Raw genomic sequence first — 26,836 nt, forward strand, 5'->3', positions numbered from 1 at the left:
AAATCTCTGGACTTTTTGGATGACTTAGAAATGGCCTTCCTAGTCACAGGCCGGGATGACGAAGCAACCAAAGTACGGGCCTTCCCTTTAGTTCTAAAGGGTGATGCTCGAGTGTGGTATCAAGCTCTCCCAGAGGCTACAAGGGGTAATTGGGAGAATCTCAAGACCGCATTCATGCACAAGTACCAAGATACAGAGCCACCTGAAGATATTTGGAGACAACTCTTAGATCTTCGCCAAACCATAGCAGGGGAGTACCAAACCTATGAAGGCATGTTTATAAAATTGTGGGATAAATGGACAGCATCTTTAGCCGAGGGAGAAAGAGTACCTGATTGCCTTAAGAAAGATTGTTTTCTAGCCGGACTCCATCCTCTACTAAGGGAGAAGGTCAAAGGAAAGTTTCCCACATCATATGAAGAATCAGTCACTTATGCGAGAGAGAAAGATAGAAAATTGAAGTATCAAGCCCAATTGAAGGGGGGAGTTGAGCCCATACAGGTTTTACCAACCATGCCAAGGCCTAGAGAAATAGCAGAGGCCCCACCTGAACCAGAGATACCACAGCAAGAGCTCCTACAACGCATTACTAATCAACTTGAAAGCCTTTCGTTAAATTGGTGCAAGGAGTACGACCCCCTCCCCTCATAAATGAAGGCAATCGAGGTCCAAGAAGACAAGAAAGAGAGTATGTTTGCTATAATTGTGGGGAGACTGGCCATGGTATGTACTTTTGCCCTCATCCCAGGCGTTTTCCAGGAAATGGGTTCCAACCAAGAAGGAGGGGACAACAAGTGACACCACCTAGGGAAAGGTTTGTTCCACCGAATCCAAGGCCTCCACCACCGGTTCAAGTTCTCCAGCATCCTCGACCACTTGCAGAGGTGCCGCCCTTGCCTGTCCAACCGCCAGAGAATCATGATGTTAGGATAATTAGTTTAGATGAGAGTGATGTCAAAGGGAAGGCCAAAGTAGTAGAGGTTGAAGCAATGCCGGTGAAGAAAGCCCGGAGAATTGAGAAGATGGAGCCTACACCACCAAAGGAGGTTGAAAATATGGAAGAGGAGGCAGAGTCATCAGTGGCTGCAAAGACACGCACCAGTAAAAAGAGGAGGGCTCGCTCACGCCGACACATTGAGCCAGATGATTTTTCCCTGGGTAAAGGTACTACAGCTTATGATTTGCTTGCTGATGTGAGGAATCAAGGGCCAAAAATTTCATGGCCACAATTACTACATCTATCTCCAACAGTGCGGCGACAATGGTCAAAGATGGTAAGCATTAGACCCATGAAGAATAGACATGTGAATGCAATCCAGGCTAGAAAGATGAAAGATATTGTACCTCTAGTGGAAGCCGAAATCAATGGGCAGAGAGTGTCAAAGACATATGTGGATGGAGGTGCAGAGATTTGTGTCATGACGGAAAAGTTGATGCATCGTTTGGGATTAGAGGTAAATGAAACTACTAAATTTGGGGCCAAAATGGCTAACAATGTGGTAGTAAATTGTTTGGGAGTTATAAAGAAAGTCAAGGTAAAGGTGTGTGGAGTGCAATTGGAGCTTGACATGTATGTGATGCCAGTGAAGGGGGATGGCTATCCGCTCATTCTTGGGCGACCATGGCTAATGGGAATGAAAGCCAGACAAGATTGGGAGACAGGGGCTTTAGAGCTCAGGCCACAAAAGGGGCTGCATAAAAAATGGAAGAGCACTATCTACAACATGAAGGAGGGCCGACAGGAGGATCTTGTGTTAGAAACCACCGCTGATGAATGGAGTTCCAGCGAGGGTTGGTCATCTATGACAGAGGGAGAGTCTTCTAATGAGGAGGAAGAAAGCTCTCTAGAAGTGATGGGGATTACATTAAAAGGGCCTTCTAGTAGTGAAATTCCGCAGCAGCTTCCAAAGGTCGAGAAGGAGGGGTTAGAAAAAATGTTGGCTAAGGATCTATCAGTTGAGGAGAAGGCAGCCTACATGGAAGTGGTGATAAAACATTCTGCACTTTTTATTTCTGATTATGAACACATCACAGGTGTGACAGCAGTACAACATCACATTAATCTAAAAGAGGGAGCACGGCCAGTGGTGCAGCGACTACGACGATTGGGAGTAGTTCAACAAAATGCTCTACTCACTGAGGTACAACGACTTTTAAAGGCAGGCTTCATCTATCCAATAGGGGACTCAGAGTGGGTCTCACCTGTGGTGGTGATACCCAAGAAGAATGGAAAATGGAGGATTTGTGTGGATTACAAGCCGCTAAATGCTGCAACTAAGAGAGATCACTTTCCTCTTCCCTTTCAGGATGAAATACTCAACGAGGTGGCCGGGCATGAGAGATACACTGTTTGTGATGGGTATTCAGGTTATTTCCAGATCCGAATAGCTGAGGAAGATCAACAGAAGACCACCTTCATTACACCTTGGGGTTGTTTTGCTTACAAAGTAATGCCATTTGGATTAACAAATGCCCCAGCTACCTTCCAACGATTCATGAATTATGTCTTCCAGCCATATTTTGGGAAATCCATCAGGGTCTTTATTGATGATTTTTGTATTTATAGTTCTAAGGCTCTACATCTAGGGAAGGTGGATGAAGCTTTCAACCGACTCGCACAAATGGGGGGGCAGTTAAACCATGAGAAGTGTCGAATTGGCGAAAGTAGTGTAACTTTGTTAGGGCATGTCGTAAGTGAGAGGGGCATTGAAGCTGATCCAAACAAAGTTAAGGCCCTATTGGCGGTGCCATCACCATCTTCTGTGAAGCAACTAACCTCTTTCATTCAGAAGGTGCGATATATGGGGCGGTTCATTCATCTCCTCTCCCAATTAATATTTCCACTGCAACAGTTAACCCACTCCGAGGAGCTCCTGTGGAGTGACGAAAGTGAAAGGTGCTTTCACGAGGTGAAGAAGGCTCTTAGCACCCTTCCTATAATTTTACAGCCTTGTTGGGATCAAGAGTTTTTTGTCAACCCGAGTTTTGGGGACAATGCTCTAGGGGCAGCACTAATACAAAAGGATGCTAAAACTGGACTAATGAGACCGGTTTACTTTTCTAGTAGAGTAATGACAGCATCAGAACGAGGGTACAAGATGGTCGAGGTAATGGTTTTGTCTCTAATGTTTGCTATAAGAAAGTTTCGTCCTTATCTTCTCCCTAGGCCATTCACAGTGATCACGACAGAAGAGCATTTTCCCTATGCCTTACAGCACATGGATGTTTCAGCTAGAATCGCTAAGTGGGTGATACAACTCCAAGAGTTTGACTACACCTTCAAGGTGGAGGATTCTACTCGAGCTTGCCTAGCTGATTTGTTGACCCATAGATGCCATCAAAAGAAGGAAAAAGAGAAAGGAAAGGTAAAAGAGGAGACACCTCCTCTTGAGGAGCCGCCACGGGTGGAGAATGCCCATGCCCTCTACTTTGATGGAGCCTACAAGCGTATTAAAGACAGAGCGGCAGCAGGAATAGTGGTGTTCAGTCCCATAGGTGACAAACTTTATGGAGAAGGTATCAGCTTGGAGGATGTCCATTCTAACAATGAGGCAGAATATCAAGCCTTGCTTTTAGGTTTGAAGTGGTGTCTCTCACATGGTATCACTCGGCTTAATGTTTTTGGGGATTCTATGCTCATTGTTAAGCAAATGAAAGGAATCTGGGCTTGTAAAAATGATAACTTAGCAGTGAAAATGAGGGAAGCTAAAACTCTCATGAGAAAGCTACAGAAAGCCCAAATCTATTTTGTGCCAAGGCGCACAAATGGCGACGCAGATGCTCTAGCAGCTGAAAAATTGAAAGAGGCAATGGTGGGCATCATTGCCGTAAAGCTTCCCTTGTTTCAAGGTAAGTTTCAACTACAAGATGTGCTTTATTTTCTCGAGCAAGGTGAGGCACCTACACATATGAGTAAAAGTGAGAAAAGGTGGCTAGCTACTAAGGCCACTAAATACCGCTTGATAAATGATGTGTTGTACTGCAAAGGAAAGGATGCAGTGCTTAGAAGGGTGCCAACAGCAAAGGAGATTATAGATGTGATTAAGAGCTGCCATGAAGGGGTTTGTGGCGGACATTTTGCTCAAGAAATAACCAGCAGAAAGATTCTCCAAGCCGGTTTTGTGTGGCCTAGTCTACATCGAGATGTGCAACATTGGTGCCGCACTTGTGACGATTGCCAAAAGGCCGGACCAAGAAAGCTAGTGCATGAGGAACAAAATCCCATAACTACATATGGCCCATTTGAGAAATGGGGGATTGATGCAATAGGGCCACTCCCACGAACTCAATCTGGCAAGGAATACATCATAATGGGAGTGGACTACATGACGAGGTGGGCAGAGGCTTCAGCAACTAGTAGGATCACAGCCCAAGAAGTGGGAAAATTTGTGTTTGAAAATATTTGTTGCAGGTTTGGCACACCTTTGGAAATTATCTCTGATCGGGGTCCTGGTTTTAGGGCAAACCTAGTAGGGGAGCTAATGGAAAGGCTAAAAATCAAGCACAGGCATTCTACTCCCTACTATCCACAGTGTAATGGTTTGGTCGAAAAAGTGAATGGGCTTATTTGTAAGATAATTACCAAGCAGGTACACATGCACCCCAAGCACTGGGATAAAAAATTGAATGCAGCTCTTTGGGCCTACAGGACTTCATTCAGAACCTCACTTGGCTATACTCCATTTCACCTCGTCTATGGCCAAGAAGCTTTGCTTCCTATAGAGGTGGAACTGGCCAGTTTGCGTGTTTTAGTAGCCAGTCAAGAGAAGAATCAAGATAAGAAGTTAGAGGAAAGGATCTTGGATCTAGAGAGGCTGGAGTTAGATAGAGAAGCAGCAGTCCAACACTATTCCATGCAGGCTGAAGAGAGGAGGAAGACCTTTAATAAGAAGCTGGCTAGCAAACACATAAGGGAAGGATCACTTGTGCTACGTTATGATAATCGCTTTGATAACAGAAAGGATGCTAAACTTGTGTTCAAGTGGGAAGGGCCATTCATGGTCATAAGGAGATATCCAAATGGCAGCTATAAGCTAGGTGACATGGATGGGAAGGTTCACAAGACAAGGGTAAATGGATGGCGACTGAAGCCTTATTTTCAAAGAAATATGAACACTTTGGAGCAGTCATTCAATGAAGAGCCACCAATGAGGGGGTGTAGTCCTCCTTGCTCTATTGGACCATCATTATCAAGCTAGAGGCATGAATACCTCTAGCCTAAGGGGAGGGCTAATGATCCGGGTTTTTTACAACCCGGATTATTACCACAAAATTTTGGCCAAAGCCCCTATCAAGAGCCTACCATATCACTCTGGGTTTACTCTTCAAGCACTAGGTATGCTACATTGCTTCTCGATTACGATAACTCTAGCAAATGGGGGGAACGAGTTCTTAGGAGGCATGTCAATGTAAAGGGTAAAAGGGATGGTTATCTTAGTGAAGATGAAAATGGATTACACCTAGGAGTTGAGTGAATGCATGGATTTTTCAAAGGACTAGCCTCCAACTACACATGGGCCCCGTCTGCATCACTAAGATTTGGAATCTATCACCATCATTAGAGGACACCTCACCCTTGCACACAAGTCAATATCCACATCATGGTGTCATTTGGATCTTGCACAAAAGCTTACAAGCATGGACCCCTTTTGTCACATGCTTATATGTATTTATATACATATGGGATACTAAAGTCAAAGCAGCTTTTGGAAGCCTTTTTTATAATCTCAATAACTCCCAAGAAAAAGCTAATTTCAAGAAAATTCTCGCGAAGGCCGATCGGTTTCGACCTGGTCTACAAAGTTGCAGAAGAAACTTTTTTCAAATTCCTCACGGATTTGAAGTTACGAAGGCGCAGACTGCTGGCTACATGCAATTTTCTTCTCTCTTTCACCACACCAACTTTCCACTCTATCCTTCTTGTAAATATATTATAATAATGTGCTTTGGCCACCCACCTCTTGTAATCTAGCTCCATTTATCTATTTTGTCTACCACCACCCTTGGCTTCTTGCATGATGACCAAGGTGGGGACTTGTCCCATCCACTATGCTCCATATTTTCAAAGATGCCATACATCATCTAGGATTATGTTAATCAAGAAGATTAGCTTAATCTAATCCCTCATGGAGGCTATATAAAGAGCCCATGGAGGGAGGGAAGGAAGGACAATGACAAGTCCATGAGAGCATTCTAGAATACCCTCATCTCTTTGAGGGAAGCTATGAGTGAGTTCTTTTATTATGTAGCATAAGAAAAGAGGGAGGGAGGACAATGACAAGTCCATGAGAGCATTCTAGAATACCCTCATCTCTTTGAGGGAAGCTATGAGTGAGTTCTTTTATTATGTAGCATAAGGCAAGCTTCCTCTACCTCTTCTCCTCTTGTCTCCCTCTCCTCTCATCTCTCTCTCTTATATTCCAATATGGTGTCTAGTACATGTATTCTCTCTTGTAAATTTGTGTCTTGGTTCTCTTGATTCTCTTTTAGAAAAGAGGGAGGAGGGAGAATGACAAGTCCATGAGAGCACTCTAGAATATCCTCATCTCTTTGAGGTAAGCTATGAGTGAGTTCTTTTATTATGTAGCATAATGGCAAGCTTCCTCTACCTCTTCTCCTATTATCTCCCTCTCTTCTCATCTTCTCATTTCATGTAGCATAATGGCAAGCTTCTTCTACCTCTTCTCCTCTTGTCTCCCTCTCCTCTCATATCTCTCTCTTATATTCCAATATGGTGTCTAGCACATATATTCTCTCTTGTAAATTTGTGTCTTGGCTCTCTTGATTCTCTTTGAGAAAATGGATGTCCTAGCCCATCCTCCCTTTGGCTAGGTGGTGCCCCTCTTTAGTTCTCTTAGTGAGGATTGGAGGTTGGATGGGTAAGAGGCAACCCGTTCATCATTTCAGCCCTCAATGTGTAGACTTTCGAAAGCTGAACTCGAAGATAAAGAACGATCATTTCCCTATCCCTTTTACAGACCAACTGTTGGACACAGTGGCAGGCCATGAGTTGTATTCCCTCTTGGATGGATTCAACGGATATAACCAAGTCCAAATCGTAGAAGAGGACCAATCCAAAACAACCTTCACCACAGATTGGGGGACCTATGCCTATAGAGTGATGCCATTTGGGTTCTGTAATGCTCTGCCACCTTCCACCGAGTAATGATGGCTACCTTCCAGAATCATTTGCATGATTTCATTGAGGTGTGTCTTGATGACTTATGTGCCTATAGTTTAATCTTTGAGCATTGGGGATACCTAGAGCAGTGTTTTGATAGATGCCGAGAGTATGGGATTTCTCTCAACCCCGACAAATGTATCTTTGGCATTTCATTAGGAGTTCTTTTGGGCCATATTGTCTCTACACAAGGGATTGCAACAGACCCAGCGAAGATTGAGAATATTGTCACCTTGATGGCACCAACAAACCTCAAGCAATTGAGAGGATTTATTGGCCATGTGGGCTACTATAGAAGATTTATTGCACATTTTGCAACCAAGGCAGCCCCTCTACACAAGCTCCTAAGGAAAGATGCGGATTTCCTTTGGAATGATGACTACAAAGGAGACTTTAATACCCTAAAATAATGCCTTATCCAAGCACCTACCTTACAGCCTCCTAATTGGACGAAGGAGTTGCATGTGCACACAGATGCATCAATTGAAGGGCTAGGTGCTGTCCTATGTCAAAAGGGCCCCTCTAAATTAGAACAACCAATTTATTATGCAAGTCGAAAAGTAATCGACCATGAGCGGAACTACATGGTGACAGAGCTTGAGTGCTTAGCAATGGTGTTTGCACTAGAGAAGTTTCGACACTATCTACTATCAACGCATTTCAAGTTCTACGTGGATCATGAAGCCATGTCCTTACTGATGAACAAAGTAGATGTCAAAGGACAATTGATGAGATGGTTTCTCCTATTCTAGGAGTCTGATTTTGAAGTGGTCACTAAGCCTGGCCGTTCCCATGTCCTAGCCGATCATTTATCACTGATCCCTCAAACTATAGAAGAGAAACAGGATGATCTAGACATTTCTGATGCTTCCTTGTTTCTAGTTGAAGCAACTACTCCCTGGTATGCAGACATAGCCAACCTCCTAGAAACTCAATAGTATCCTCCTGGCATCTCAAGCCATGAGAAGAAGAAGCTTCTGTTAGAATCAACCCCCTACACTTTGCTAGGCGGTGCACTATACAAGAGAGGAAAACATGAATTATTGTGAAGATGTGTTGCAAGGGATGAAATTGGCATAGTATTGAAAGCATGCCATGATGAACCATGTGGTGGACACTTTGCAAGAGAAGCAACAGCCAAGAAGGCTCTATTAGTAGGATATTAGTGGACGACCCTCCACAAGGATGCACATGACTACTGCAAAAGATGTGATGCTTGTCAGCGAATGGGAAAAACCACCAAAACAAGTGCCATGCCACTGCAACCTATTCTTCCCCTAAAGCTGTTCGAGAAGTGGGGGATTGATTTTGTGAGTCCCATTGATCCACCCACTAGATGGAAGTAGAATAAATACATCTTAGTATGTATGGATTATGTCACAAAGTGGTGTGAAGCTAAAGCTCTAAAGCGGGACGATGGTAACAACGTAGCTCTATTCATGTATAAAAATATTATCACCCATTTTGACAATCCCCTCAAGCTAGTAAGTGATAGAGGTACTCATTTCCTTAACAAAATCATGGAGGAGCTGACAGAGCTGATAGACCTGCATAAGATCCACCATCACAAGTCCACTCCTTACTATCCTAGAGCCAACGGCCAAGTTGAAGTCACCAATCACATCCTCTGCTTGATCCTGACAAGAATGATTGCCGCACATCATCGCGACTGGGATGATCAACTTACAGAGGCCCTTTAGGCATATAGAACCTCCCATAAGGCAGCTACAGGACACCCCTTTCCAACTATGTATGGTATAGAAGTCGTCTTCCCTGTTGAGCTGGAATTGCCCTCTTTGCGAGTGGCAGTTAAAAAACGCTTGGGAGATGATGAGTCACTACTACGCCGCCTCCTACACTTGGAATGTTTGGATGAGTTTCGGCGGATGGCTCTACAATGTATGGAAACCACTCAAGTGTGATGCAAGGCCTATCATGACAATTTCATCAAGAACAAGGAGTTCAAAGAAGGTGATCTTGTCCTAGCCTATGACTCAAGATTTGGCAAGTTTCCTGGCAAGCTTCAACAATGGTGTATGGGCCCATACAAGGTACTTGCTGTCAATCCTAATGGCTCTGTTCAGGTGTAGACCATTGATGCCGCTGATGATACTTTTCTGATCAATGGCTATCGTCTAAAGAAGTACTTCCCTCCTTGGGGATCTTGACAATCACAATCGGCCTACCCTCTCCCTTTTAGGCGTCAATCCTAATGACTCTATTCAGGTGCAGACCGTTGATGCCACTGATGATACTTTTCTGATCAATGGCTATCGTCTGAAGAAGCACTTCCCTCCTTGGGGATCTTGACAATCACAGTCGACCTACCCTCTCCCTTTTGGGTGTCACACTGTCATTATCTTTGTGCTCCTGATAGCCCTTATGATCTTCCTCATGAGGTAGTTTTGTTTTGCTAGCCCCTCACAGATAGCTCTCAACCCTACCTTATTCTCTTCTCATCTAATTCAACAAAATGGTGGCGAGGTTGGTCCTGACACATGGTATTTCTACCATTCTCTTTATTAGTGAAGAAAAAAAAGAAAAAAAATATAACAAAAAATAAAACAAACAAACTATTATGGGAGAAAAGGAAGAAATTTCATGTCATAATAGGCCTCGTTCTGTGGAAACACCCTTCGGCGAGAAGCTGACTATGGAAAAGATGATAACACCCCACAGTTTAGGATAGCTGACTCACCAGCAGAACCTTTCCAGCAAGTAATTTGAAGCCACCTCCCTTTGTGCACTGTCTCTGAAATATCAGTCCATCTGCCCTCCTTAACAGACGACCTTTCTTACAAATCATTGAAGTACCAGTCTTGTTGGTGTAAGAGAGGGGGGCTTAATAACGGGGAAATACTAGCTACACTGGCTGGTATATAAGGTGAGAGAGAATTAATTTTTCATTATCAGATCATTAATACAAGTCTTCTTTCTCCGTCACCTTGCTCTCCAAGCTTCCATGCCTTCTCTCTCTCTCGCCATGTCTTTCTCTCTCCATTTCTAGTCTTTCTCTCTCCTCGTACCTATCTTTCTCTCTCTTCTGCTCTTCTTCTTCTTCTTCTTCTCTGTAGTATTCTCTCTCTTCTTTCTCTCTCCCAGTCCCTCTCCTTGACAATTGGTATCAGAGCTTAGGTTCTTGGTCCCAGTTAGTCCTTCATTTTACCCAGTTACAACTTTCTAGTCACATGGAATTTTGAGTCACAGGTACACAGGTACAGGGAGCAGTAGGGGAGTTCCCAAAGATTTCTAGACCACAAGGACTGCAGGCAAGAGCATTAATGGTGGCTTGGACCAAGTTTGGAGGAAGGAAGACCAACTTTGGCAGCTTGTTGGTCATTTTTGGCCCATTTTGAAGGTAAACTCTTAGTAACTATGGTCACAGGAGTTAGAAGAAAGTCAAGTTGGGGTTACTTTTTAGGGAGACTCTTCTCTCTCCCCCTTTCTCAAGCTTCTTGCAAGCTCCCATGGAGGTAATCAGCCCCAAACCTTGCTCTTCCTCTTCCATGGAGTTTGCCTTCCTTCCCAGGGGTTCCTTAAGCCTTTGAGCTACAGGACAAGTGGTGGAAGTGCTGTGTGATACCTCCTCTCCCCTCCAGGTAGCTCCCCACATTTTTCGACGCAAAATGCGGGCTGATTCCAAGGCCAAACTGACAGCACAACAAGCTTCCTCTCTTCTTGGCTCTCATTCTAAGCTTCTTGCAGGTCATTTGGGCAAGATTGAAGCCTCCTTTCTCATCTTCTTGGACTTCTCTTCCATCTCAAACACCCTAATCATATGCAGTCCATGGTAGCCATGAAAGCTCGGCATCAAGCTCAAGAATATTAAAGATTTTGGTCTCTTCTTAGTCCCGGGGGTTCACTCTTCAAGCCTAGCTCAAGATTTAACCATCAAGAAGCACAGGAAGAAGATTAGAAGCAAGATTTGAAGACATGCATTTGTGGATAGCCATGGCTATGAAAGTAGAGCTTCAATTTCATCAAGAGCTCTTCATGGGAAGGTCTTGAGCCATCCTATCTCCAAGCTACAGCCACATTGGAGCTCATTCTCAAGATTTGAAGGCTTCTTGGAAGCAAGAAGGCATTATGGAGTGCTCATTTGGAAGGAATCCTTCTCTTGATCGGTCTATGCAAGCAATGCCCTTCCCCCATTGAAGAATCCTTCTCCCCAAGCTTGAATTCATCTCTTCTTGACAGAGCACAACCATTTTGGAGCTATGGAGCATGTGGGATCAAATTGGAGCTCTCATGAAGGACTAAAGGGGCATTAGTGGCTGCAATCTTCATCAAACAACACAAGGTAACCGATTCTTGGCTCTCATTCTCTCCCATTAAGCCTCTTGTTGAATCCTATCCACTTGTTTGAGAGGATGCATGAGTCCAAGTAGGTAATAGGAGTCCCAAACATTGTATGCATGCTGAATATTAATCTCAGTCATTCTCATTTGATCCTATGGCATTGGAATGGATTTTATTCATATTGAAGCTTCATTGAGATTATACTTTTGCTTACCCATAACCCATTTGGCTTCTTGCGAATTGGCCGAGCCAAGAATTAATTAATAAATCCATTGTATAAGGGTGAGTTGGCAGTGAGTCACTGTCGGTAAGCTCTTTATCCCTATTCCCAATTCCAATTTCATGCACTTCATGAAAAGCCAAAATTTACATTCCTAAAATGCATCTCATGCTGGGTGTTTAATTAATAAATGTCAGCCATGTATATTCCGAGTGAGGAAAAGCCCAATGCCAGGTGAGGTGGCAAGACAAAAGAGGGGTGATCCCCCTTGCCATCAAAGACCTTGAAGGGGTGCACAACCCGGCCTAGGGGGAACTTTGCCCACCTCCTGGTGATCCGAAGCAGCCCAAAACTCGTTTGCAGATGCAGGTATTTCTTGGGAAATTGAGAAATTGACTTGGCATGATGGAAATTTTGATGACTATGGCATGACACACTCTTGTGTGCATGGGATGTATGATTGTACTTCAGCAAATGTATCTTTAGATACACATGTAGCTACGTATGCAGTGATTTATGGAAATGTACTACTTCACTTGGATTGAAGATGGATATATGTATCATGGGATATACCTATGCATGTTGAGATATCGAGCTCCACTCGTGATATGCCAGGGTGACCGTTGTGTATTTATGTCACCGACTTGTCAGTTGCAGACACGGTTGGTACACCGCCCATGAATAATAGCTACATGATAGCTATCCTTATCTATTCTAGTTTGTGGCTCAGTTAGTATGCCACCTTAGTTAGTTGAGTTTGGTTTGAGACCCATATATAGGGTTCTTCTATTTCTTTGTACTTGAGTTCTTTTGGCTTACACAACTAAGAAGAGGAAAACTGTTTTCAGCCTCCACCCTTGTGTGTCTTCCCCCATTGTGCAAGCAAGAAAGCTTCAAGCGAGACTCCTTCCTTCTCTCCCACAATCTTGACATGGTATCAGAGCCTTGTTCGTGGTAAGGAGCTCAAGAAAGCAAGCCAAGCTCGTGGTGGTCTGGTAAGAGGAGCAGTGTTGCTTTCATTTTCTGTTTTGGGAGAAAATCTCTACAGGTAGCACAGCCGGAAAGTGCAGGAGTGCATTGTCTCAGGTTGAGACGCCCTTCGCGGTGAAGCAAGAGGGCAGTATATGCTGCGGGTTAGAGCTTTAGCTCTTGGCAACCTTGTTTTTTTGATTTGAGGCCATTTCGGGGCCTGTTTTGGAGGCAGAAGTTTTCTGCACGCACTCAGGAAAAAGCCATGTTTTATGCTGTGCAACCACTATTCTACAGGTCAGTGAAAAGTTACTATAGAAATCGCATCGTATGCTTGTGCGCAGAGACATTGGGAGTTACAGAATCATGCCTGTTGCTTGTTGATGCAAAATCGTCACTAGGAAGTGATTGTGTGGTCAAATACCACTTTCGCCAGTTTTGCAGATTTGCCCTTGTGAGGGTGAAGCTGAGTTTTTGCAGTGACAGAATTTTTCGCAGTGTTCTATAATGGCGTCTGATTCTCTTTCACAGATTGTAACTGAAAAGCTTGACAAGAACAACTTCCAGGCATGGAAGTTTAGAATGACGAATTTCCTTATGGGAAAAGGATATTGGAAATTTGTTGCAGGAAATGAAGAAGAACCAGTTCTTCCTGATGTTCCCAATCAACAGCAAATGCAGGCATTCAAAGCATGGCATGAGAGAGCCAAGAAAGTTATGTACTGGCTGTCTATCAGCATTTCAGACTCTATGATTGTGCATATTCAGGATGCAAGTACGCCAAAGGAGGCATGGGATACTCTGTCAAAGATGTATAGCACAAATACGCAAGCCAGGAAAATGCAGCTCAAGCAAGAGTTGCACAATGTGCAAAGAGAAAATATGAGCATCAATGACTACCACATGAAGGTGAAGAACATTGCAGATGCACTTGCTTCCATTGGGTCGCCGGTGGAAGATGATGATTTAGTTTCTGTGACCTTGAATGGTCTAGGAAAGGATTATGCACAGTTTCGGACATCCATTTCAGTTCGTGAAAGATTTCCTGATTTTGAGGAGTTGATTGCTCTTCTAATTTCTGAGGAGCAGAGAAATGGTGGTGCATCTTCTTCAGGAGGAACTTCAAAAGAAGCTGTCTTCTACTCAAATGCTGGAAGAGGTAGAGGCAGAGGTAGAGGAGGCCGATTTGGAGGCCGTGGTAGAAATCAGAATATGCAGCAAACTCAAGAAAACCAATCATATGGAGGAGGACGTGGTAACTCTAGAGGCAGGGGGAGCCAAAGAGGTCGTGGTGGATGGCAAAGAGGTCAAAATGCAAACAGTAATGTTGAATGCTACTACTGTGGTAAAATGGGTCATATGGCTAAAGACTGCTATAAAAAGTAGAATGACATCATGAATGGAAAACTGCAACAAGGGAATTATGCATCTTCTAGCAGACAGGGTGATGACAGAAATGAGCATTTGTTCATGGTACAGCACATGAACAATTCTGTGACAAGTGCAGAAGAAAGCAATGATGTATGGTATGTTGACTCAGGTGCATCAAACCACATGACAGGTCATGCAGAATGGATGGAGGATGCAAGGAAAATGGAAAAACCAGGATTTGTGGAGACTGGTGATGATACTGCACATCCTACTGTGCAGATTGGAAAAATTCCCTTGTCTATGCATGATGGGAAAAAGAAATACCTGTCCGATGTATTTCATGTCCCGAATATCACCAAGAATCTGGTTTCTGTTGGTCAAATGGTTGAGCAGGGCTTGCAGGTCAGATTTAATCCTCATGGATGCTTTGTTGAGGATATGAAAAATAAAGGTCGCTTGATAGCAAAAGGAAAGAAGAAGGGCAGAATGTTTACATTGGATGCAGACATGTCTGAATTGAGTGCAGCAATGTTTGCACATGGGACCGGTGTAGTTGCAGATATTGATATCTGGCATAAACGCATTGGTCATGTTAATGTATATCGACTTAAATCAATGCAGGCCCAAAATATTGTTGCAGGTTTGCCTAAATTCAAGGTTGCAGAAATGCATAAGGTATATGAAGCCTGTCAGTTTGGAAAACAGGCAAGGAAACCATTTCCTAGACATGTTCAAGAGAGTAAGAAGCCATTGGAATTAATCCACTCTGATGTGTGGACTACTAAAGCTGCATCTCTTGGAGGCTATCATTATTTTGTCAGTTTTATTGATGACTATAGCAGAAAAGTTTGGGTGTATTTTATGAAAAAGAAAAGTGAAGTTTTTGGGCATTTCAAAACTCTTAAAGCTATGGTTGAAAAAGAAACAGGCCTGCAAGTAAAATGCCTAAGGTCAGATGGAGGGGGAGAGTACCTCTCAAATGAGTTTGCAAGGTTCCTGCAGGAGCATGGCATAAAGCAGCAATATTCATGCAGTCATACCCCACAGCAAAATGGAATTGCAGAAAGAAAAAACAGACATATTGGAGAGGTATCTCATGCCATGCTCAATGAAAAAGACTTGCCAGATTTTTATTGGGCTGAAGCAGTTGCTACAGCAGTCTACATAATGAACAGGACTCCCACTGCAGCAATACATGGAATGACTCCAGAGGAGAGGTATACTGGTAGGAAACCAGATATTTCTCATTTGAAAATTTTTGGTTGCATTGCCTATGTACATGTGCCAGATGAGTTGAGATCCAAGTTGGATCCAAAAGCTGAGAAGTGCATCTTTATTGGTTACTCTCTGCAGCAAAAAGGGTATAGATGCTATAACCCTTCTACTCGTAAGTTTACAGTGAGCAGAGATGTTGTTTTTGATGAGATGAGTAGCTGGTATAAACCAGTAAATGTGATTGATGATGTAGATGCACAAAATGGTAATGCTGCACAAAATTCACAACAGCAGTCACAAAATATTAGTGGACCTAGAGCGTCCTCTAGTAGTGGTTCACATTCTTCGCCATGGACAGGCAGATTGAGATCAGGAGAATCTTCTCAAAGTAATGCAGATAGTGGTATGCAGGTATCACGAAAAGGAAAAGAGAAGGTTGATCAGCCCATGTTTGATGTGAATGCAGGTCACTCTTATGTGGATGGTGAATCCAGTGGCTCAGAACAGAGCATTGATGATGAGTTGGGTATTCCTTCTATTGTTACACCTGGAGTAAGGAAGACCAGGGATGTTTTGAGAGCACCTGGGAGTGAACCTACTTTGCGCAGGTCTACGAGAGCTAGGTATCCTGTGGATAGGCTGAAATATGATGGATTTACAGCCATTCACTATGCATATATGGTCAAAGTGATACAAGAACCAGAACCCACTTCTTTTGAGCAAGCCATGGGAAAAGAAAAATGGGAGAAAGCCATGGATGAAGAAATGGATGCCTTGGAAGCAAATGCTACATGGGAATTGGTACCTTTGCCTAAAGGTAAGAATGCAATTGGTTGTAAGTGGGTTTATAAGGTGAAACACAATGCAGATGGTTCTGTGAACAGATACAAGGCAAGATTAGTAGTCAAGGGGTATGCACAAACATATGGAATTGACTATGAAGAAACATTCAGTCCGGTTGCAAGGATGGCAACCGTAAGAGCAGTCATTGCTATGGGTGCATCAAAGGGATGGTCTTTACATCAGATGGATGTAAAGAATGCCTTCTTGCATGGTGATTTGCAAGAAGAGGTCTATATGGAGCAGCTACCAGGTTATGTGCATGCTGTTCATCCTGAGTTTGTTTGCAGGTTGAAGAAAGATTTCTATGGTTTGAAGCAAGCACCTAGAGCATGGTCTGACAAGATAGGACAGTATCTTGTCACTATTGGCTTTCAGATTTCCAAGGAAGATTTCTCACTTTATGTGAGAAAAACAGAGAAAGGTATTATGCTGCTTGTCATTTATGTTGATGATTTGATTATGACAGGTGACAGTGATGAAGATATCCTTCATGTGAAAATGCTATTGAAGCAGAAGTTTGAGATGAAGGATTTGGGAGAGCTGCGTTATTTCTTGGGCATTGAGGTGATTAGATCACCAAGTGGGATACAACTCTTGCAGAGGCAGTATGGATTGGACATGCTGTCCAAATATGGGATGACAGGCTGTAAGCCTATTTCAGTTCCTTTGGAGCAGAATGTGAAGCTGAGCACAAATGCAGGTGAGCTTCTGGAAGACCCTACTATGTACAGACGCATAGTAGGAAGCTTGATTTATATGACTATTACCAGGCCAGATTTGAGCTATGCTGTTGGGTTGGTAAGTCAGTTTATGCAGGCTCCAAGAAAACCGCATTTGGATGCGGCTAGACGCATACTCAGGTATGTGAAGTCCACATTGCAGTATGGACTATTTTATGAGACTGGGGTTCAGATACAGCTGCATGGATACACTGATGCTGATTGGGCTGGTAGTATTTCTGATAGACGATCTACCAGTGGATATGTGTTCTCTTTTGGGAGTGCTGCAGTCACTTGGAGCAGCAAGAAACAGCCTACAGTTGCCTTGTCGAGCACAGAGGCTGAGTACAGGGGTGCAGCAATGGCTGCATGTGAGGTAGCTTGGTTGCATAAGCTACTTTATGATATGCATCAGTCTATAGATGGGCCAGTTGTCATTTATTGTGACAACATGAGTAGTATACACTTGGCAAATAACCCAGTCTATCATGCTAGAACAAAGCACATTGAGGTGCATTATCACTATGTGCGAGAGAGGGTTTTACTAGGTCTTATTGATCTAGTTTATGTCAGCACAGAGGATCAGGTAGCTGACATATTTACGAAGGCATTGGGCGCAGAGAAGCTGCGCAAGTTCAGAGACCTGCTTGGTGTGCAGGAATTGGGATTGAGCTCGAGGGGGAGTGTTGAGATATCGAGCTCCACTCGTGATACGCCAGGGTGACCGTTGTGTATTTATGTCACCGACTTGTCAGTTGCAGACGCGGTTGGTACACCGCCCATGAATAATAGCTACATGATAGCTATCCTTATCTATTCTAGTTCGTGGCTCAGTTAGTATGCCACCTTAGTTAGTTGAGTTTGGTTTGAGACCCATATATAGGGTTCTTCTATTTCTTTGTACTTGAGTTCTTTTGGCTTACACAACTAAGAAGAGGAAAACTGTTTTCAGCCTCCACCCTTGTGTGTCTTCCCCCATTGTGCAAGCAAGAAAGCTTCAAGCGAGACTCCTTCCTTCTCTCCCACAATCTTGACAATGCAGTCATATATGCAGTAAGGACAGTGGTTATGCATGTATGAGAGCCTATCTTGTTGGATATGGTCATGGGAATGCTTATCCTTATGCTCAGTAATACTGAAGTGATGCCAAACATGCTAAGGGATACTAAAGTGATGTATGATGCCAAGCAAACAGTGAATCCCACAGTGCAATAGAAGGGGAATCCAATTTCAGCCCTCTTGTGACTGTTTCAGGGTGCTGTAGAGAAATTGCTTGCATTTGCAGAGGTGTTGCCACTCCCAAGAATTGAGGTGCTGACCTTGGAGAGTACCCTCAGGCCTTGCCAAGAACCTTGCTCAATTTTGGATACCCACTTGGAGCATACCAAATACCTACAGCCCGAAACATGCCTTTCCTAGGTGTAGACAGGGTGATGGACTGCACAAAACAGTCCCACATTTCTGATTACAGAATTTTTTGTATAAAACTTGGGAACACGTGCCTATACTCATCTCAAAGAGAGCATCGCTGCCTCCGTTTTGAACCAAAAAGTAGGTCAATCGGAGTTGCCTAGCTCTAGTTATAGCCAAAACAATGATAGGTGGTCTCATGGGACTACACCTAGACATGGCGGGTAACAAGGGGAAAAACAAAGCAAATGAATATGTTTAGGATCCATTGCCTTTTTGCGATTCATACAATTTCAACACCACTTTGTTGGGTCCTCTGCCTAGGGTTAGGGTTCCTTTGAACTAGTTCGTCCTGGCTCTCACTTCAAAAAGCCAAGGTCTTTCCAACAACAGAGGGTATGAGGTCTCGTAAGAATTTGGTTTAACCACCAAATATGTCAGCCAATAGTCTCTTCCTGCAAGGGTTGTTTTTACGTAAGGGAGGATGCCCAACGGTTTAATTCTGCTTTGGTTTGCCAATCTGATAAGCCACTGCATAGGTTGAATTCCTTGCAACCCTAAATCCTTCATTGTCACATCTGTCATTATGTTTACTGATGAGCCTCCATCAATCAATGCATCTGAAATAAAGCATCCTCTATCCATACACTAATCTATGGGGTTCCAAGATCTAGGAAGGCGTTAGCCACATCTACTTCCTTTACAGGCTCTAGAGCCTTATTGGTCTTGGTCACTGTTGAAGGAGCAATCCTTAATCCACGTATTTGAGTCAAGATGCTTTTGAATTTCTTTTGGTAGCTGGGAGATAGCATCAGCAACTGTCGAAAGGTTAGATTTGGTTTAAAGATGTCTAGGTCTTTGACCAAGGCATAATCTTTGATAGGATCCACAGGCTTCTCTAGCCTATTGGGAAATGGGGCTACACCCATTTTCATCTTTCATTTTTCTTCTAGCAATGGCAACATCAGTACTTCCTCTGTTTTTGGAGATTCTTCTATATTGTCTACCTCCTGGACCTTTGGTCCCGTTTCTGGGACTGTCTCTATGACTCTGTGGCACTACAGTGCTCTGTACTGCACTGTTTTATCTTGTACTGTTATGTTCCTCTATTGGTAGGTTGAACTTCACAGTCTTGGCAGGGGAATTATTCTAGTTCTAGACAATTGCTTCCTTCTTCTTAGCACACATGATAGTAGCAACTTCCAACTCTACCAAATTGGAGGTAGGCTCTTATGCCTTCTGCTGGCTATCAGTGGCATTGGCCTTGACAAGGGCTAGACTTGGATAGTCCTTTGCAGTGTGGCATTCTCCTTTGCATCGGCTGCATAAAGGCTTGTAATCCACAAATCTTCTGGGGTTTGGACAATTTGGTGAGATATAACCCTTTTCTCCACATCTATAACGTTCCACCTCGGATCTCTGACCACTGCCAAACTATCGTCCTCTGTAACTTTGAGAGGGAAACCTCCTTGGACTGAAAGTAGGACCAAACTCCCTAGGCTTTGGTCCAATGTCATGTGTTGTCATTTTGGATTCTAGCAAGTTGAATCTTGCATTTTCATCTTTTTGTCTTCATTCATACATCTCTTTCAAAGAGCAAATATCCTCTGTATGGTTTTTCCACAAATAGTAGGAACAAAAGGCTCCAGGAATGGTTGGTTTTTGGGTACATTCAGTGGCTAAATGTCCCGCTTGATGACACTTTCTACACCATGTATTAGAACACAACACATCTCTCCCAGATCCCGCAGGGATGGATATATTGGTGGTATTCACCTTCAGCATCTGTAGCTGCTCTGTAATCACATCCATAAGCTCTTTCTTGATACTTGCAACTGAGTTGCATAAGTAGTCCTTCATATTTTCACCTCCTGAAGTACTTGTAGTAGGGTTTTGGGAAGCTTTTTGATTATTGCATACACTGGTTGGGTTGATCCAGAGGGTCCTCTATTCTAGTTCTGATTCAGAACTCCTGTTGAGACTTGGGGTTGATTCCAATTGGTAGGGTTCCACTGTTGTTGAGTCGCCATTGGAGAAACTGTTTGAGGCCATTGTTGTTGTGGTTGAACCATCATTTGAGGCACTCTCGTCTATGGTGACCACAGTGGATTAGGTGCATTATATTGCAGCACTATTTGCATCTGGGGATAGGAATAGGGAACGGTCCCTGGGACTGCATTTGGTGGGTATACCATTCCTGGCATGGGAGGAGGTAAGACTCCTTTTCCTGGAGTCATTGACAACCTTGCTTCAACTTCGTCATACAATCTTGCACCTTCCATTGCAACTTGCAGATTGACTGGTCTTCTCAATTCCACAAACTTGCGAACTTTTGGTTGTAGGCCTCTAAGGAACACTCCTTTTTGGATGCCTTCATCCAAATGATGGTTAGTCCATCTCTTCAAGATGGATTCCATTCGCGAGACATAAGCTTCTACTCTTTCTCTAGAGGACTGACTTAGGTTCATGAACTCCTCTCGCATCTGCTCTTCAAAACCTTCATGCCTGAATTTAGTGAGGAAGGCCAACTTCAAGTCGTCCCATATGCCAAAAGTTCATGCTGCTTGTCTCTCATACCAATGAAATGCCGTGCCTTTGAAAGTGGCGGGAAAGATTGCTAACCAATGCTCAGGGTTTTTGGCATTGTTAGCCACACATGCTACCATAAATTCTACTACATGAAGATCAAGGTCTTCATTATACTCTCCCTTAAAAATTGGCAATGGGACTACATTTGTTGGCCTGTCATCAATATTTCCAGGACAAATCTGACTAGGAAGGGGACCTTGAGTCGCCATGGGGACTTCTGTAAAGAGTGCTTTTAGGGCATCAAAGGAGGCTTCTGCTGCAAGCTCGTTCTCAGCCTTGATTCTTACCTTCTCTCTTCTCACATACCTCTGGACTCTTTCTAACGCTTGCCTCTTGATTGAGTCATTCATCAGGGGGTTAGCTCCAACGGTCTGTACTCAATAGAATAGAATCAGAGAGAGGCTTCAGTCTCTAGGGGATTCTCTGGCCAACATCTCATCTACTTCCTTCTTTTCAACATCTCTGAATTCGGCTTTCAAAACCACTACAGAGGGGGAGATATTCCATTTTGAAAGTATCAAAACTCATTCTTCTTAGGATCGTTGTTGTGGCATCATCATAATAATGCCAGCTTCTGATGGTTTCAATAGTGTATGTTGTGAAAAACACTCTGTCTACCAGCTTTCAGTGGGTTGCTAATTGGACAAACAGAAGATTGTCAGTGCACCAGGCACCCCATGTATCTTGCTGTTGAGCATCCACACGAAAAAATTCCAACTCTTTTCCTTCTTGTTTTTGTGAACCTCCACAGACCACGACTCCTGAAGCTTCTTCACGATCTTTCGCTTGATGATGTTTGGAAACTTCTCAATGAATACCAAATCTTCCATGGATAGTCATTCTCTCTGCTTCTGCTCTTCAGTTTGTTTCCAAACAATTTGCCACTAAGATGCAAGTTTCTGTTGCTTCAACAGGAAGAGGAAATAGTCCACCGCATAGAGCCTGCATCATGATGGTAACATGTTTCCGCCATTGTGGGATGAACTTCTTGTGGAAAGTGGCTTTGATGATGAGAATCTCCAACTCTTTAGTGGAAGAAGGAACTTTCCAAACATCCATTGATTTTTTTTTCTTCTTGGTAATGCCATTTCTTTCATTTTCAGCCTCTTCTGATGCTTGTTGATGGCAAGTTTCCCTGGCTGCGCACCAAAAACACAGAGCCCCAAGAGGAACACCAAGGAAAAGGGGATTCTGCTGCAAGAAAATCTATCTTGTAACATCAACAAGCTTTTATTTCATTCTTTTGATGACCAAAACAAGTAAAACAACAATTCTTCACGCAGCATCATAGTAGATATCTCCCACAGATTTAATAAAATCAACCATAATCTTCAATTTCTTCAATAAAATCCATCAATAGAACAAGGAACATAAAATAATATACCATTTTTGAATGGAAATCAATCACATAGTATTCATCTTCAATGTCTTCATAGTTTTCTCTCTCAATCTCTCATAGAAAGATACATTGTTTTGATAGAAGTGGCTATCTCTTGCATATGATCTCTCACACACTCATACACTCAATAATACATCATATCCTTTACTAAAATAATCAAGAATGGCACTTAATAATCCCTCTTAGGTCGTGGATGCACCTCCCAAGAGGTATGGGAGGTATGAAAGGGCACCAGAGCTACTATAGTGTCTCTTCATGGCTCACTATTGTCACTGTCACTTCAATCTTTTCTTCAGTCAGAAGCTACTTCTTCCACTTATTTTAGCTATTTTGAACTTATATTCATCCTTTCCAAAAGTTATAAAACTTTTTCAAAGTCACACATACATTCTACAGAACACTTATAGAATATCTACATAATAGAACAGAACAGGAACAGAGCAGAGATAGAGCAGAGACAGAGGCTCTACAGAAGGCCTACAGAGGGTCACAAAAGGTCATCAAAACCTCATAACTCATACTAAAACCATTCCAAAATATCAAAAAATATTCAATAAACTTCCAAAAGACCTCAACCTTCATCAATCATTAATCCATGCTTCATACAGAAGAAAATAAGAACAAAACAAAAGTTATATAGAAGGTATCAAAACCAATCAGAACCTCAACAGAACCTATCAGAACATCATAGAGCCTCATATTTCTACTAATAATCATCATGAACTTCCAAAACATGATCAATATCATCCAAAAAACTCTCAAACACTTCCATTAACAACCATACATCACTCAAAATCCATTAGTATCAATCATTCAGACCTCAAAAATAACAAAAATCAGTCCAAAATTCAATCTTTTTCCACTCTCAACACACACTCTCTCTCCTCATAGCATGGAAGCTCACATCAACCCCTCTGCCTTTGTCTACTTAGAGCAACCTACATCTACATTAACTACCATGGAATTTGGTGCCCCTTCTTTCATCCATGAAATGCTGTCTAATTAAGCTTATATCCATAGCTATTGGGTAGGAAAGAAGTGTGAGAAATGAAGCAAGGAAAGGAATCATGGTATGAGAACTTGACTATCAAGAACCAGATTAAGGAAGAATATAGGCTCACTGTTGGTGAATGCAGACTAAAGGCCTTACAATAAACAAATAAGAGGAAATTCTTCAGTAGTTCATGCATCATCAAACATTTACCAAGGTAAGAAATTTAGATGTTGAAGCGAGTCTTGTCTTCGACATTCATAACACGTTGACTTAGCTCAAGGTACCTCACTCAACAACAAGTGAGATTTTTGTAAGAGAACCTCTTTGATGATGATCTTGAATAATGGTGATAGAGCAACATTAATCAATCAATCAAGAATTGCTCTCTTCATAAAAATGAAAGAAAGAGAGAAGTAAAGAAAAGAGAAAAACAAAGAGAGAAGAGAGAATGCACTTACCTCAAAGCTTGGGTGTTCATCAAAGGACTATAACGGTAGTAAGTACTTGGTTGGATATCAAAGATGAGGATGAAGTGTTGCCACTTAGTGCTTCTTAGAGTCAATTGCCTCAAAATAGTAGTATCACATGTGAAACTAGAGATTTGGTCTATGCCTTTTGGACATTGGAGGGACGAGAGTTTCATCTAACAAAAAGGACTAATGTAAGCAAAAAATTGAGGCAAAATGTGTTATCAAACATCCCATACATCTTCTTGATGAATCTTAGGTAACACATTGTTCTAGCTATGATTTCCTAGATTTTGATTTGGAATCATGTTCATGAGTGTATTCTAGAATAGTAGGAAGCCTTTGATAGTACAAAATCTGCTATTGTAGACTAATACTCCATACACTTTGGATAGTACAAAATCTGCTACTATAGACTAATACTCCATACAACACCAAATTAATAAAACTTGTTGCTTATCATATGTAAGCCACTCTTTTCATATATCACCAAAGAAACTAGGTATATACTACCAAGCCATTCTAGAGTGCAATCAGAGTAGTATGGTGCTTAGTAATCATTCCATGTCATACCAAAATCTCAAGAACATACCTTGACTTTTCTCTTGAATAGCACTTTACACAGATGCCAACTATCCCCTCAACCCTATGTGGAGTTTAAATTTGGTAATTTTCCATATAATAAAGAGTTAGTATGAAATTGAGCACCAAATTTGAAGGTCAATTGGATAGCAAGAGTGGTCACATACAATACCAAAAGTACCAAACTTTGTAACAAAGTGGATGTGCAATACCAGATTTGGTACTTGTTTGTGGTTCTCTGCATCAAAATTGGTACTACAACAAAGTTGGTACTATAAAGTACCTTGCATAGTACCTGAGCATGCAATATGCTCCAAATATGAAGCTAATTTAAATAGTAAGAGTGGCATATAATACCAAAAGTACCTTAGTGGGGTACAAAAGTGAATGTGCAATACCCAATTTGGTATTTTCTTTGTGTTTCATTGGTTTTATAAAGTACCAAACTTGGTACCACAATGGATTTGGTGCTTCACTATACCATGTATAGTACCCAAGCATATGTACCAAATATGAAGCTAAAATGAACACTAGGACTAACATACAATACCAAAAGTACATTTTTTTATACCAAATAATATGCATTGTACCAAATTTGGTGCTTTTTTGTATTGCACTAGTTCTATACAATATCAAAATCGGTAATACAATAGATTTGCTTCCTTCCCTTGAATTGGAGTTGGTATTCTATAATGTCGAATTGGTAGTCTATCCCAGTTTGATATGCTGCACTAGTTTGGTAAGGAGCTTGGGTAAGTTACTCATGAACATATGTGTGCATCATGTGGGTTCAAAATAAGGTATTTTTAAAATACAATTTTTATACATTTTTTACATACAAAAGGATGTAATATAAATGGGTTATTTATAGATTGAATAAAAAAGGGTTATATTTTATTTAGGAAAATTTTACATATAAGGATATTTATAAATAGGCCTTGAACGCATGCAATGTAGAGGATATATATATATAGTAACTTCCTCGAGGTAAGGAGTACGAGTTTTGTACTGTTTACTAGTCTTCTAAGAATAGTTTTAGTACTATTTTGAATTCATAATTTTCATAAAAATATTTGGGCTATTTTATTGTGGAAATCTAAGCTCTAAATTGGATGTTTTTTGTATGATAGGTTGAGCTTTACAAAATATTCAAGAGTACTTATCTTACAGTGACACTATCACTTAAATCTGTTGAGACACTAAAACTATTATTTGTTTGGAAGTTGAAAGAGTGGTATACATGTTGCTATGTATATCATGTTCAAATGATATATTTCAAAGAGTCTTTCAATTAGATGCGCCAAAACAAGTTTGGGCATCATGAAAAAGTTGATCTATCCACATGCTCCATTTGTTGTGCAAGGAGTGGCTTACGTTAGTGTTTGTTTAAAATGTCGGATCTAGAGTATGGCTATGGCAGGAAGCTTGGACTCATAAACATAATCTTAAGTATGACATTAACTATGATTGAGAGGACAAAGTACAGTTGTATTCCATCCTTGAATGATAGAAGGTACATCACTTTATAGGCTCATGATGGTTCTCTTTTTCTCCACTTTGCTTATGGGATTTAGGCATCCTGCATTTCAAGTATCCTTTCTAGCAAACTGCTTGTGTCTTGCCCTATTTCTCCAAATACAAGGCACTAAGTGTACAGAGGTTGTTATGAGTAGAACCTTGCTAAGTGTGGGTATGCCACAAACATGGTAAACACTAGAGGCTATCACAGAAAAGGCTAAATGTGGGTACCAAAAAACATGGCTAACATCCAAGGGTTGTTACAAGGCCTCACTAAGTGTGTAGAGGTTGTTATGCATAGACTTACATGAGGAGTTTTACAAGGCATATGTCAAGTGAATTAATGGCAAGTGCATTCAATACAAAGTTCTAGTGAAAAGTAGAGACAAGGACTGACAAGCTCTTGTGATTTTCTTCATTAGATATGTCATGGTAGACATAGTAGATCTTATTTTCTTTGTCCACTTCTTTGACATAGTCCATTTTACTTTCTTTCATGCTCTTTTTGTCTTCATGGTCTTCTTTTTATTGGTCTTTTTCTTTCTGGTCTTCATTGAATTTTCTTGCATTAATCTTCATGTCCCCCTCAAGCAAAGGTATCATTATCTTTGAGGCAGTAGAAATGACTTAAACTCTTGCACTATCTCCAAGGTAGCAGGCATGTCTTCAAGTTCTTCAAATGGAAACATGGATGGGATTTGAATGCTCACAACCTCATTTTTCCCTCTAGTGAGCAATCGAGTAATTTCCCTTTCTACAGCTAATTGAAGAGGAATTTTATAGGTGAAAGTAGGATCCATGTAAATTCCACGCTACTACTTTACAATTGAATTGGTTTGGATTTCGTAAGCAATCACTGTTGAGCTTCTCTTTTGGAAATGTAGAGTTCATGTGGCTCACATGGGGTTGTTCAAGAGCTAGGCATTCACATCGCTTGGTGTGTTTCAAATGCTAAAACCTTGTTTTCATCTATGGGCCGATTCGGGTTGTTTTTCATGATGTTATTGATGATAATCTGCACCCCAGGAATAGATTTGCCACTCCATAGGAAGTCATGACAA

This window comes from Lygodium microphyllum, chromosome 15, assembly GCF_053477565.2.
Source record: "Lygodium microphyllum isolate KBCC chromosome 15, Lygodium_microphyllum_v1.1.10, whole genome shotgun sequence".
Lineage (NCBI taxonomy): Eukaryota > Viridiplantae > Streptophyta > Polypodiopsida > Schizaeales > Lygodiaceae > Lygodium > Lygodium microphyllum.